General features: G+C 35.1%; 1 long non-coding RNA gene across 1 annotated transcript in view; it reads left to right on the forward strand.

The window, feature by feature from the left end:
- Positions 1–14,185, forward strand: part of LOC141407527 (uncharacterized) — a 30,934-nt gene extending 16,749 nt beyond the window's left edge. The window contains exon 4 of the long non-coding RNA XR_012416960.1: positions 13,345–14,185. This is a non-coding gene — a long non-coding RNA (uncharacterized lncRNA). The remainder of the gene's footprint in view (positions 1–13,344) is intronic.
- Positions 14,186–14,456: the final 271 nt, after the last annotated feature.

Below are 14,456 nucleotides of genomic sequence, written 5' to 3' on the forward strand. Positions count from 1 at the left end.
GTGAAAGCCATGAAAAGTTTTATTAAAAAATTGAAAATCCAAACACTTAAATGTATATTAAATTTAAACTAAATATTTTTTTTATTTTAGTTTAAGTATATTAAAATGCCTTTGGTAGAGTTTAGTTTACTATTTGAATTATTAGGTTCATCATATTTCAATTAGGATAATTTAGAATCTAAAATATACCTGGCACTCTGCTATGGGCTTTATAAATGGCATCTCATTTACAATATTTATCTCATCCAAACCTGGAAAAGAAAAGTCACTTTTTAATTGTCCTCATATCTGGGATGATGTAATAAATGTACCAGTAGTCTTAAGCTTGAGCATGCGTCAGAATCACTTGGAGAGTTGCTAAAACAGATTGCTGGGCACCATTCCCAGAGTTTCTGATTCAGTGGGATGTGGGTGGGGTCAGGGAATTTGCATTTCTAGTAAGTTCCTAGGCGATACTGATGCTTTTGGTCCAGAGTCCAGGGTTTCAAAACTGCCACTGTAAGTCATAAGCTTTCAATACAAAAAAGAGGAATAAAAGTTCATCTAATTCAGTTTACCAGCTAGGTAATGTTGAGCAAATTAATTTTGCAGAAGCTCACTTTTATTATTTGCAAAATAAAAATAATATTTCAGTTTGAATTTGTTTTAGATGATTGCCATAGAGAAATGTCACTTTCAAGACAATTATTATTATTATTTTTTGCTTTCCTTCTCCTCTTCTGAAATCAGAAATTACATATGTATGCCATTGAACACAGATAATGCAAAGTCTTTGTTGTTAATATTTTAGTAGTGTAAAGTACAGGGAAAAACAGGTGCTTAGAATCAGATTTAGGTTCAAATGCTGTTTCTACCTTCATTACCTTGGCTGCATTAAATACCGTCTATTAGCTGCAATAATCCTCATCCCCCACCCACAACTTAGGGATAATGTGGCACTTCTGCTAGCTTCAGCCAAAAGAGCCTTTCCACCTGAATGCCTGAGAGGCATCTCAAGCTCAGTGGAAACTAACCTCATTACCTTTCTCCTAAAGTCTTGATTTTAGTAGGTTACAACAAAATTTCTGATATATAATCTAGAAATTTTGAGGTGACAATTGGTTCTTCTGCCTCAGCCATATTTATCCAGTTGAACTTTTGAAATTTCCTTCTAAATCTTTCTCAAACAACTGACATACTTTTCAAGTCTTTGTTCAAATATTCACAGGTCTCTCACTGAATCCATTGCAAGAGCCACTGAAGTTGAGAGTTGTCATTGTTTGAGACAATCCAACATGTAAATCCCTCTTATGCGTTTAGAGAATCCTCCTATTCTTAACCAGTAAGCTCCAGGTAAACTCTTTCCCATCTTGCCTTACTGATGGGTCCCAGGATCTACTAATTAGGTGCTCCCAACTTGATCAGAAACTAGGAACACCAAGAAGCAAAAGCCCTGCCAGACTAATTCTAGTAATGAAAGTAGTAGCAGTGGCCTCAACTACTTCCTAGAGGAATGGTTATCTGTGGTTGTAGTGGAAGATTCTATGCTCAGTATCTAAGATGGTACAGAACCCAGTTCTGCCATGATAGTGACCAAATCTCTGTGTTTTCCTGGAATTGATGGGGCTGCAAGGACATGGGATTCTCAGTTTTAAATCTAGAGACAGTCATGGCAAACTAGGATGAGAGTCTGGAGGTATATGGGTATCCTTTGTTCTTGACTGCTGACACTCAAGCCTAAGTCTCTGAATCTTCCAGAAATGTGTTAGATACTTTAGGATCCTTTAATAAGTACATTTTCTGCTTACATTTACCAAATATTTTGTTGTTTGCAATTAAGAATGTGGACCAGTGTCACTTCCTACTTTGCCCCCGATTCAGATAAGTTCTTTCTGTATGCTTCTGTCAGAACAGTCTCTGTAGCACCCACACTTGTCCAGGTGGACCCTAAATCCAAGAGATAACCACCCCTCACTTACTGACTCGCACCCACATTTCACAGTGTTGCCAGGTGGAGATGTGCAGATGCAGCTTGCCCTTCCAGCCTCATCTCTCATGAGCAGGGACTATCCTTCCATTGTGTGAGTCTTGTCTTGTTGATTGAGTCTTTGTAGATTTTCTATTAAAGGGTGGAAGTTGTTGTAAGCAGATGTTTTTTGCATGAGTTGATTTATAGATTTTTTTCCTTGAATTGTACTAGTTATGCTTGGATGCGTATTAAATTTTGAAAAATTCACAGCACAGCAAATTTAAAAGCAGGATTTCTTGTGTTTACACCTGGACTCCCACTTCTTGTAGCATAGCAAGCATTTGCAGTATCATGGCAACAAATAAATAAATAATTATCTAAAACAATGCCCGTTCATATTTAGGATTTTTAAAAGTAGGTTCATTTAGCAGCTCATTCCTTAGGGGTATATTCCTCTACTGAAGACACACAATGGAAGGGAAAAAAAAGGAAAGAATAAAGCCTATTTGAAAATAGGACAACATGAGATTTTTAAATAAGTAAAGACAAAGGAAGCATGCTCCCTGGGTTCCAAATGACTCTTCAATTATAAAACATGCCACTGGCTTTGAAAACCACAGCTAAGGGATATTGTGCCACAGTTGCACCTCAGGGTTTTGAGTAGTTTGATATCATTATCATTTGAAACATGGTGACTTTGTATTCACACGTACGGTGCATAAATTTCTAAGTTCAGGCTACACAAATTAACAAATAGAAACATTTTTGGAAACAACAGGTTTTCCTTTGTGATTTGATCCACAAGTTAATGGGTTTGCTTTGTGGTTTCTTGGTTATCAATTGGCTAATCAATACATTACTTGTTAACTAGATGATCAGGTTATATCTCTGTTGTACGTGCTTAGAGGGTTTGTGACAAGTTGGAAAATCATTGATCAGAATCACTTTTCTTTAGAGAAGCCTATGGTTATTCTTATATAAAGTGCAGTATTATGGAAGAAAACTATATTTTAAAGTCAAATAGACCCTGATTCAATTGTAGATTAGTGACCCAGAGGGTATATGTCTTTAGATAACTTCTTTAGTTTCTACGAGTTTATTTTTTCCATCTGTAACTTATTGATTATGAAGAAGATTCATAAAGCTATCCATTTTAGGTTAAGTTTGCACAGTGGTATAGAACCTAGTATATGTGTAATAACTATTTTTTTCACACCCTAAGAAATAAGGAATAAGTCAATGATTAAGAGATTTTATTGAACAGCTACTATTTCATCTGATTTCTTTGTTCATCTCTTTATTCAATCATCTGATGTAATCAATTGGTTACAGAGTCCAAAGATGAGTAAATGTCAAAAGGAGAACACAGTCCAATGGACGAATCAGACAATTACAATGTTTTGGGATAAGGTGTGTTATGTGCTAGTAGAGCATGATATGAGACTGCTTAGGCCCCTCAGGAAGCCAAATAACTCAATGGTTAAGGGCCAGTTAAATGTGGTTTTTGAAAAAGAAGAGAGAAGAGAAGTAAGAGAATGGAAGTTTGTGAAAGAAGAGAACCTTGTACCCAGCCAGGACAAGTGGCATGAATGTGTAAGGAGGCCAAAAGAAAGAGTAAATGAGAGAGAATTGAGAAGAAACAAGATGAAAGAGATAGTTTAGAGAAGTTTAATATACATTAAATATATAACGTATATTATAATGTGAGACTCTTATAACTATGCTTTCTGGTTTTGGCCCAGGACCTTTATTTTCTTTCAGGAACAATTATCCATTTCTGTAGAAAATATTTTCTCATAGATGTTCCATATGTGGTCTAAATGAGAGCTGATATTTTGTTAATAATATTACAGTTACTATACTTGTGATTGGTTTAGGTTGCAAGATTGCATGTTTCCTAAATCTGGCAAATTAATACCCTTAAGAAATAGTATAGTGAGGTGGTTAGGAACAAGTAATGTGGTTAGTAATACAAGTGCCCAGTTGTCAGAAATGCAAGCAAATTGTTTAACCTTATGTCTTGATTTCTTTATTGGTCAAATGGGGAAAATAGTATCTATCTTCTAAATTTATAGTAAACATTAAATTAATAAACATAGACAAGGACTGACCCTAACAGTGCCTATCACTGCCACCACCATCACTCACCCTCCAGAAGCCTGAGGACCAGACCATCTGTTGTTCCATTCCTAGTAAAGCCCCCCCCAGCAATCCCACCAACATAAGCCACTGAAGAACTCTGAAAATGATTAAAGCTGAAGAAATAATACAAAGACTAAACTACTGCATCACCCCAAAGCCAAAGACAAAGCACTCAACTCAACTGACATTATAAATGCATCTATATGGGAACACATAGACACATAGAGGGAAACAACAGACATTAAGACATACTGTAGGGTGGAGTATGGAAGGAGGGAGAGGACTAGGAAAACTAACTAATAAGTACTAGGCTTAATAACTGGGAGATGAAATAATCTGTATAATAAACCCCTATGACACAAATTTACCTGTATAAACCTACACAGGTATCCCTGAACTGAAATTAAAGTTAAATAAAAATAAATAGACATACTCAAGGAAAGAAGCACATGCCCATAGAAATAAGTCTTTCCCTATGAAAGCTACCCCATAAAATTGGAAGAAGTGACTGTTACACAAGATCACAGATATCAACATGGGGACACAAGAAATGTGAAAAAGCAAGAAAACATGATACTGCCAAAAGAACACAATAATTCTCTAGCAATAGACCTTGGAGAAGACAAAATCTATAAAATGCCAGAAAACAAATTCAAAATAATGATTTTAAGGAAACTCAATGAGATAGTAGAGAACATAGATTTACAGTATTTAAAAGTTCAGAAAAATAAATCGTAATCTGAATGAAAAATTTAAGAAAGAGATAGATACTATAAAAAAAGAACAAAAGAGATATCTTACAACTGAATAATTCAATAAAAGAAATACACAATATACTTGTGATCGTTAATATTAGGTGTCAACTTGATTGGATTAGAAGATGCCTAAGTAGCTGGTAAAGTATCGGTTCTGGGTGTGTCTGTGAGGGTGTTGCCAGAGGGATTGACATTTGAGTCAGTGAATTAGTAGAGAAAAACCCACCCTCAATGTGGGTGGGCACCATCCAATAGGCTGCCAGCATGGCTAGAAGCAAGCAGAAAGGTGGTGGCATAAGCTGGCTTGCTGAGTCTTTCGGCTTTCGTGTTTCTCCCATGCTGGATGCTTCCTTCCATTCCTCCTGTCCATTCTTCCTACATCAGACTCCAGGTTCTTTGGCCTTTGGACTCTTAAACTTAAACCAGTGGTTTGCTGGGAGGCTCTCAGGCCTCCAGCCACAAATTGAAGGCTACACTGTTGGCATCCCTGGCTTTGAGGCTTTTGGACTTGGACTGAGCCACTACTGCCTTCTTTCTTCTTCAGTTTGTAGACAGCTTATTGCGGGACTTTGTCTTGTAATCGTATGGGCTAAATCTCTCTTTTAAACTCTCTTTCATATATACATATATTCTATAAAGTCTGTCCCTCTAGAGAAGCCTGACTAATGCAATGATCATCAAGAACTTCAACAACAGACTACATGAAACAGAAGAAAGAATTTCTGAACTTTAAACTAGGCCTTTAAAAATAACCCAGTCAGGGGGGGAAAAAAAAAGGAAACAAAGTGTTTATGATCTACGGGATATCCTTAAGCAAATAATATTTACATTCGAGTCTTCCAGAAGAAAAATAAATAGAAAGGGGTACAGAAAGAGTATTTAATAAAATGATAGCTGAAAACGTCCCAAGTCCTGGGAGAGATATAAACATTCTGATACAGGAAGCTAAAAACAAGCCTCAAATAGATTCAATCTAAAAAGATCTCTCTCCAAGGGACAATATAATTAATCTGTCCAAAGTCAAATACAAAAAGAGAATTCTAAAAACAGCAAGAAAAAAGTGTCAAGTAACATATAAGGGATTTCCCATCATAATAACAGCAAATTTCTCAGCGTAAACCTTACAGGCTAGGAGGGACTAGAATAATATATTTGAAATGCTATAAAAAAATAAAAAGCTACAATCCATGAATACAGTATTCAGCAAAGCTATCCTTCATAAATGAAGGAGAGATATTTTTCCAGAGAATCAAACACTAAGAGAATTCATTACCACTGGATTAGCCCCACAAGAAATGCTTAAGGAAGTCTTATATCTGGAAGCAAGGGATGACATTCACAATCATAAAAACATACAAAAACATAAAACTCATTGGTAGAACAGATACACAAGAAAGAATGAAAAAGAAACAAAAGGTTACCTCCATAGGAAAACACCAATCTGCAAACATAAACAATAAAGAGAAGAAAGGAACAAAGGATATACAAAACAATCAGAAAAGGATTAGCAAAAGAACAAGAGTAACTCTTTACCTATCAATAACAATCTTGAGTTTAAATAGTCTAAATTCTCCAATTAAAAGATGTAGACTGGCTGAATGGATTTTAAAGAAAGAAAACAAGACCTAGCTATGTGCTGCCTATAGAAACTCATGTCACCTGTAAAGATAACATAGACCGAAAATGAATAGATATAAAAAGATATTCCACACAAATGGAAATGAAAAGCATGCAGGAGGAGCTATATAAGACAAAATAAACTTTAAGTGAAAAAATAAAAAATAGACCAAAAAGGTCATTATATAATTATAAAGGAATAAATTCAGCAGGGGTATATAACAATTGTAATTATAGATAGGTAGATAGATAAGTAGGTAGATGGATAGATAGATAGATTGGTTTAACACTGGAACACCCAGATTTATAAAGCAAATATTGTTTGAACTAAAGTGAAAAAACAGACCCCAATAAAACAACAGTTTGGGGCTTAAGTACCCCACTCACAGCACTGGACAAAACATCTAGAAAGAAAAATCAACAAAAAAACATTGGGCTTAAACTGTTCTGTTGGCAAAATGGACCTAACTTATATTTACAGAATATTTCATCCAAAATGCATATACATATTCTGCAAAATACACATTCTTCTCATCAGCACATGGAACATTATCTAGGACAGACTATATGTTAGGCCACAAAACAAGTCTCAACAAATTTAAAAATCTCAAAATCATATCAAGTGTCTTCTCAGACCACAAGAGAATAAAATTAAAAATCAATAACATGAGGAATTTTGAAACCTGTACTAATACATCAAAATTAAACAATGTGTTCCAGAATAACCAATAGGTCTATAAATAAATTCAGAAGAAAATTTAAAAAAAACTAGAAAAAATTAAAAATAGAAACACAACATACCAAAACTTATGAGATACAGCAAAAGCAGTAATGAAAGTTTTAACAATACATGCCTATATCCAAAAAGGAGAAAGATTTCAAATAAACAACCTAACATTGTACCTAAAGGAATTAAGAAAGCAGTAACAAACCAAAATTAAGATAATAGAAGGAAAGAATAATAAAGATCAGAACAAAACTAAACCAGAAAGAGACAAAATCAGCAATATATAAAGATCAACAAAACAAAAAGTTATTTTTTGAAAAGATAAACAAAATCAACAAACTTTTAGCTAGACTAAGAAAAAAAATAAAGTCCTAAATAAATAAAACAAAAAAGTACACATTAGAACTTATAATACAGAAATACAAAGGATCATTAGAGAATATTGTGAATGTTGGTGTATTAATTATACAGGAACAAATTGGAAAACCCAGAAGAAATAGATAAATTCCTGGGCACATAGAACCTACCAAGACTGAGCCAGCAAGAAATAGAAAAGCTAAATAGACCAATGATGTATAACAAGATTGAATCAATAATAAAGTCCTCCATCAAAGAAAAGCTCAGAATCCGATGGCTTTACTGGTGGATTCTATCAAACTTTTATAGAGGAACTAATGCCAATTTTTCTCAAATGATAATAAAAAATTGAAGACAAAGAAATTCTTTCTTTGAGGCCATTCAATGAACACATTCTGTGAGGCCAGCATTACTATGAAACCAAAACCAGACAAGGACGCAACAAGAAGTAAAACTACAGGCCAACGTCTCTAATAAGCTTAGATGCAAAATTGTTAAAATACCAGCAAAGCAAATCCACCAATACATAAAAATATAATGAACCAGGATCAAGTGAGATTTATTCCAGGGATGTGAGAATGGCTCAACATATGCAAGTCAATAAATGCAATATACCACATGAACAGAATGAAAGACTATATATATAGTCATCTCAATAGACACAGAAAAAGCATTTAGTAAAATTCAACATCCCTTCATGATAAAATCTCTCAACAAATTAATACTAGAAAGAATATATGTAAACAATAAATGCAATATATGACAAATCCACAGTTCACATATTGAATGAGGAAAAGCAGAAAGATTTTTCTCTAAGATCTGAAACAAGACAAGAATGTCCATTTCACCACTTTTATTCAACATAGTAATGGCAGTCCTAGCCAGAGCAAGGAGGGAAGAGAAAGAAAAAAGGGGAAACAAATTGGGAAACCAAAAAAAAAAAAAAGTCAAATTGTTTTTCTTTGTAGATGACATGATCTTATGAAAAGAAAAATCTAAAAATCTCCAAAAAATGTCTTAGAACTGGTAAGCAAATTTAGTCAAGTTACAGGATATAAAATCAACATACAAAAATCAGTAGCATTTCTGTATGCAAATAATAAACTAGTTGAAAAAGAAATTTTAAATATATTATAAGCCCATTTATGCCAGCTACAAAAATATATCTAGGAAAAAATTTAAACAAGGAGATGAAATATCTCTATAATAGAAATACAAAATGCTGATGAAATAAATCGAAAAGAATACACACAACAAAAATAGAAAGCCATCCCATGAATTGGAAGAATTTCTATTGTGAAAACTTGCCATATTACCCAAAGCAATGTACAGATTTATTTCTATCTTTAACAAATTACCAATGCCATTCTTCACAGAAATAGACAAAAAAATCTCAAAATGCATACATAACTAAAAGACCTGAATAGTTAACGTAATCCAGAGCAGAAAGATAAAAGCTGAAGGCATCATACCATCTGACTTCAAAAGATACTACCAAGATATAGTAACCAAAGCAGCATGATATTGGGGTACAAACAGAAACATAGAGCAATGGAGCAAAACAGAGAACACAGAAATAAACCTGTGTATGCACAGTCTACCGATTTTTCACAAACGAGCCAGTAAATACATACTGGGGAAAGGATAACCTCTTCAATGGTCCTGGGATTAGTGGATATCCATATGCAGAAAAATGAAACTACATCCCTTTTCTTGCCATATACAGAAACCAACTTATGACGACTTAAAGACTTAAATGAAAGACCTAAAATTACAAAACTACTGAAAGAAAAATCCAAAAAATCCTTCAAAATGTTGGTCTAGACAAATATATTATTGGGTAAGATTTAAAAGCACAGGCAACAAAAATAGAAATAGACAAGTGGAAGTGTATCAAACTAAAATGATTCTGTATAGCAAAAGAAACAATAAATAGAGTGAAGAGACAACCTGGAGAATGGAAGAGAATATCTGAAATTATTCATTCAACAGGGAACTAATATCCGTAATATACAATGAACTCAAACAACTCAACAGTAACAAAACAAATAATTCAATTAAAAAATAGTCTGGGTGTGGTGGCTCACGCCTGTAATCCCAGCACTTTGGAATGCCGAGTTGGGCAGATCACTTGAGGTCAGGAATTTGAGACCAGCTTGTCCAGCATGATGAAATCCTGTCTATACTAAAAATATAAAAATTAGCCGGGTGTGGTGGCAGACACTTGTAATCCCAGCTTCTCAGGAGGCTGAGACAGGAGAATCGCTTGAACTCAGTGGGTAGAGGTTGCAGTGAGCTGAGATTGCACCACTGCACTCCAGCCTGGGAGACAGAGCAAGACTCCGTCTAAAAAAATAAAAAATTAAAAAAATTAAAAAAATAAAACAAACGATTTCAATAGACATTTCTTCAAAGTAAAGATACAAATGTCCAACAGGTATATGAACAAATACTCGTTATGTCTAATCGTCAGGAAAACGAAAATCAAAACCACAGTGAGATGTTATCTCACAGCTGAGTGAGGTGGTTCACACCTATAATCCGAGGAATTTGGGAGGCTGAGGCAGAAGGATTGCTTAAGGCCAGGATTTGAGATCAACTTTGGTAACATAGTGAGACCTTTATCTCTGCAAAATAAAACATTAAATAATTAGCCAGTTGTAGTGATGCTCACTTGTAGTCCCAGCTACTCAGGAGGCTGGAGTGAAAGGATGGTTGAGCCCAAGAGTTTGAAGTTACAGTAAACTATGGTCATACCATTGCACTCCATCTTGGGAAACAGAGCAAGACCTTGTCGCAAAAAAATAAAAATAAAAAGACAGAAAGAAAATTAAAAGATATCTCACTCCAGTTAGAATGGCTACTATCATAAAACAGAAAAGAACAAATTCTGCAGAGGATGCAGAGATAAAAAATTTCATACATTGATACACTGATAGTGGGATTATACATTAGTACAGCATTTATGGAAAACACTTTAAAGCTTTCTCAAAAATTAAAAATAGAACTACCATATAATCCAGCAATCCCACAATCCCACTACCGGGTCTTTATCCAAAGGAAACAAAATAGTATATTCAACAGATATATGTACCCCCATGTTTATTGCACCACTATTCACAAGAGTAAAGACATGAAATCAACCTAAATGTCCATCAACAGGTGAATGGATAAAGAAATGTGATATGTACACACACTGAATACTATTCAGCCATTAAAAAAATGAAACACTGTTATTCATGGCAACATGGATAAACCTAGAGGACACTGCGTTAAGTGAAATAAGTCAGGCACAGAAAGATAAACAGCACATGTTTTCACTTATATGTGGAAGTCAAAAATAGCTGAGATCATAGAAGTATAGAGCAGAATTGTGGTCATTAGAGGGGAGGAGAGGGAGACGTTGGTTAATGAACAATTACAGATAGATAGAAGAAATAATTTCTGGTGTTCAATAGCACTGTAGCATGGATATCGTTAACAATGATTTATTGTACATTTAAAAAATATTAGAATAGAAGATTTTGAATGTTCCCAATACAAATACAAGATAAACATTTGAGGTAATGGATATGCTATTTACCCTGATTTGATCATTACACATTGAACACATGCATCAGAACTTCACTCTGAATCCCATAAATATGTGCAAGTATTATGTATCAGCTAAAAAGAAAAAGAAAAAATAAGTAAACATAGGTTAAAAAATGTAAAACAGTGCCAAGCACTTCCATAATGCTATATAAGCTTGATATTATTTCCTGGAATGTTTGTTATTATAAAAAAGGGAACAAGGTAAACAAATACTTCTCTCTCTTCCTGGAGATACAGTCCAGGTGTTGCTAGAGATCTGGTCTGCTTTTCATGAGAAGGAAGCAAGTCTTTACTAAGACAGACCACAGTAGAGTCAAAAGTTATCTAGCCTCCTTTTCTCGCCCCTAAGATTCCTGGACCACACTATTTTCCATTATTTGATGTCTAATTATTCAAAAATTATTTTTGTTTTGTGAGCTACTCAATAGTCTTTACAATAAACACCCTTAATTTTTTTGACTAAGGGAGATTTACTTAAAGAAATAAAATGTGATACCCAATGTGGTGCTAATACAGATGGTGTTACACAGATAATGAAGAGGAGATGGAGTTACATCACTGATCATAGGCCATCATCACAATCATGAGTTAGAAAATTTACTCTGGAAGCAGGGAGGGAGAAAGGCAAGACAAAAAGCTACTGCAGGTGTCAGTGAGATGTGGGGCGAGGGTCTGACCTGCAATCATGAGAGGAGACCAGAAAGGCAGAAACATGTTGGAGGTAGAGCTGACGAAATGTGACAAATATTTGGAAGATGTTTGGGAGAATTTAGTAGAAATCCATCATTTATGAATGTTCTAAATTGTATGAACCCCTTTCCATGTTTTGGTAGGACGCTATGTTAATGGAAACTCATGCATATCCAAGCTACGTTCTTGATTTTCAGGTTTTCTTGCAGTGATCAGGGAACTGTGAAACACAAAGACAGAGTTCTAATATGTACAAGTTTCAGGTAATACAATGTTATGGAAAGTAAGAACTGCCTGTGTGCATGTGCATACTCTGCATTCCTACATTTCATGCTACTAGTGTGCAGGTTTGAGATGTTGGTTGTTCCAGCTTGATCTTCTCTAGGAGTCTTTGATTTGGAAATGAACTTTTTGAAAATATAGATTAAGCATAGGGCATTGATTCCTTCAACATAGTAGCATATCTAATATACTGCAGAAGGTCTCTAGAATTAGAGGTAATGCATAGCATTGCTCAGTTTTCTACTAGAGCAGAGGAATTCTCTATTGGGGGTTTAGCAAAAATAATACCCTTAACAATACCAGACGGTGGGGGGGGGGCATTGTTTCCCAAAGCCCTGGATATATGTATATGTGTGTGTGTTTATATATGTGTGTGTGTGTGTGTGTGTGTGTGTGTGTGTGTATTCATAAGTCCACCCCAAATATTCTGTGAACTACCAAATATCACTTAACAGCAGAATATCATAGGTGCAGGGACAGGAAGAACAGTCTTCCCCAGATTCAGGAAATAAGCAGGTACAATATTTGCAGAGAATTTAAAATCAATAATGAAATTAACCAAAAGTTAGTCTGCTTTTTATTATCATCACATATCCGCAATTCCAAACAATCTCAGTGTTAAAATACTCCTCCTCCCTGGAAAAGGTATTCCCTACAGACATCCCCCGACCCTGTTATGTCAGTGTCCCTTCATAAGTTTCTTCCACATAAAATTGCTAAAGTGCATTCTGTTACCTGTAGCTTAGAACTTTGGCCAATGGAGAGGAAGAGGTGTTAACAAGTCTTAGTTGTCAAGTCTAAGCAGCAGGAAAAGAGATTATGACATTAGCTAGTTGGGTGAAACTAGTTTGGAAGAATGATTATGAGTAGTTTTAGTTAACTACATTTGAGGTAATTGTGACCTATGCAGAGAAATATTCACATGGAAATTAGGAAAAAGAATAATGCTGAACCATTGCTATGAAAATGCAATAGCGAGACTCCGTCTCAAAAAAAAAAAAAAAAAAAAAAAAAAAAGAAAATGCAATAGTAGATTAATCATTTTAGCAGTGTTACAGTTGTAATGCAAATGTGCTTAATACATGCTGGACATTGTAGTTGGTATCTTTATACTTTTACATATTTATATTAAGCATATTTAATTAAATATCAATATTTATTACATGATATAGGTGCATTTTTAGTTCTCTGTTTTAATGTTTTCTTGTGTTTCTCACTTTTTCTCTATTTAGGAAAACCGAAGGAATAGAAAGAGATTGAGAATCCTTGTAAAAGGCTACTTAGCAAGAACAGGCTAATGCCAGATTTTCAGCAAGGTATGACTAACTCTAAAACCTATACCTGTAGGGAGACAGACTGTGGACAAGATTTCCAAGCAAAGGTTGGGTTTTGAAATAAGGTGGGAAAATGGGAAATATAATAGCAAACTAGGCTATAAGAATTGACTTGAGAAGATATAGATGAAGAAGGTAAGTTTGGAAGAGTGAAGGTCACCCTTCTTCGAAGTAAGATTCATTCCTTTATTCAACATTTACTGAAAAATACGCCAGTCTGGTGCCAGTCCCTGGAGTTGTGGAGGTGACAAACTATAGTTCTGCTCTTGGGAAGACTATGGTCTATGGGTGGACACAGACTCTCAGAGAGAACCCATTACAATGCTTTAGTGAGTGTTATGAAAGTACAAGTTCCCAAGGGCTACAAGAACCCCAGAGGAGGGCTAGCTCCAGGCTTTCTGCAGGATACTCTCAAGGAGTCTTAATGGCCAGGAAGAATTAACCCTCCCAGAAGCTTGAGAAGCACTGATGCTCAAGGATCATGACCAAAGGCATGAAAAAAGGAGGCAGCAGAGGGTGTACAATGGGAACAGAAAGCTTCTTGGTGTCCCCGGACCATTAAACGTAAAACCACAGATACCCATGAAAATTAATGCTTGAAACCAAGGAAACTTTGGTTCTATTCTATACTGGCTATTTTGGAGCTAAGTGATGAGAACACATGGACACAGAAGGGAACACCACACATTGGGGTTTATTGGAGGGTGGAGGGTGAGAAGAAGGAGAGGATCAGGAAAAATAACTAATGGGTACTAGGTAGCATACCTTGGTGTTGAAATAGACTGTACAACAAACCCCCATGACACAAGTTTACCTGTATAACAAACCTGCCCATGTACCCCCGAACTTAAATAAAAGTTAAAAAAAAAAGAGCAAGAAAGGGAAACTACTATTTATGGAACACCTATTGTATATCTGCCAGAGACAACTTCCCCAATCTGATTTAAGTAATAAGAATAGTTAACACTTTCTGAGCACTTACTATTTGCAATTTTGTATTGAGACTTTCC

This window comes from Macaca fascicularis, chromosome 8, assembly GCF_037993035.2.
Source record: "Macaca fascicularis isolate 582-1 chromosome 8, T2T-MFA8v1.1".
In the NCBI taxonomy this organism is placed as follows: domain Eukaryota; kingdom Metazoa; phylum Chordata; class Mammalia; order Primates; family Cercopithecidae; genus Macaca; species Macaca fascicularis.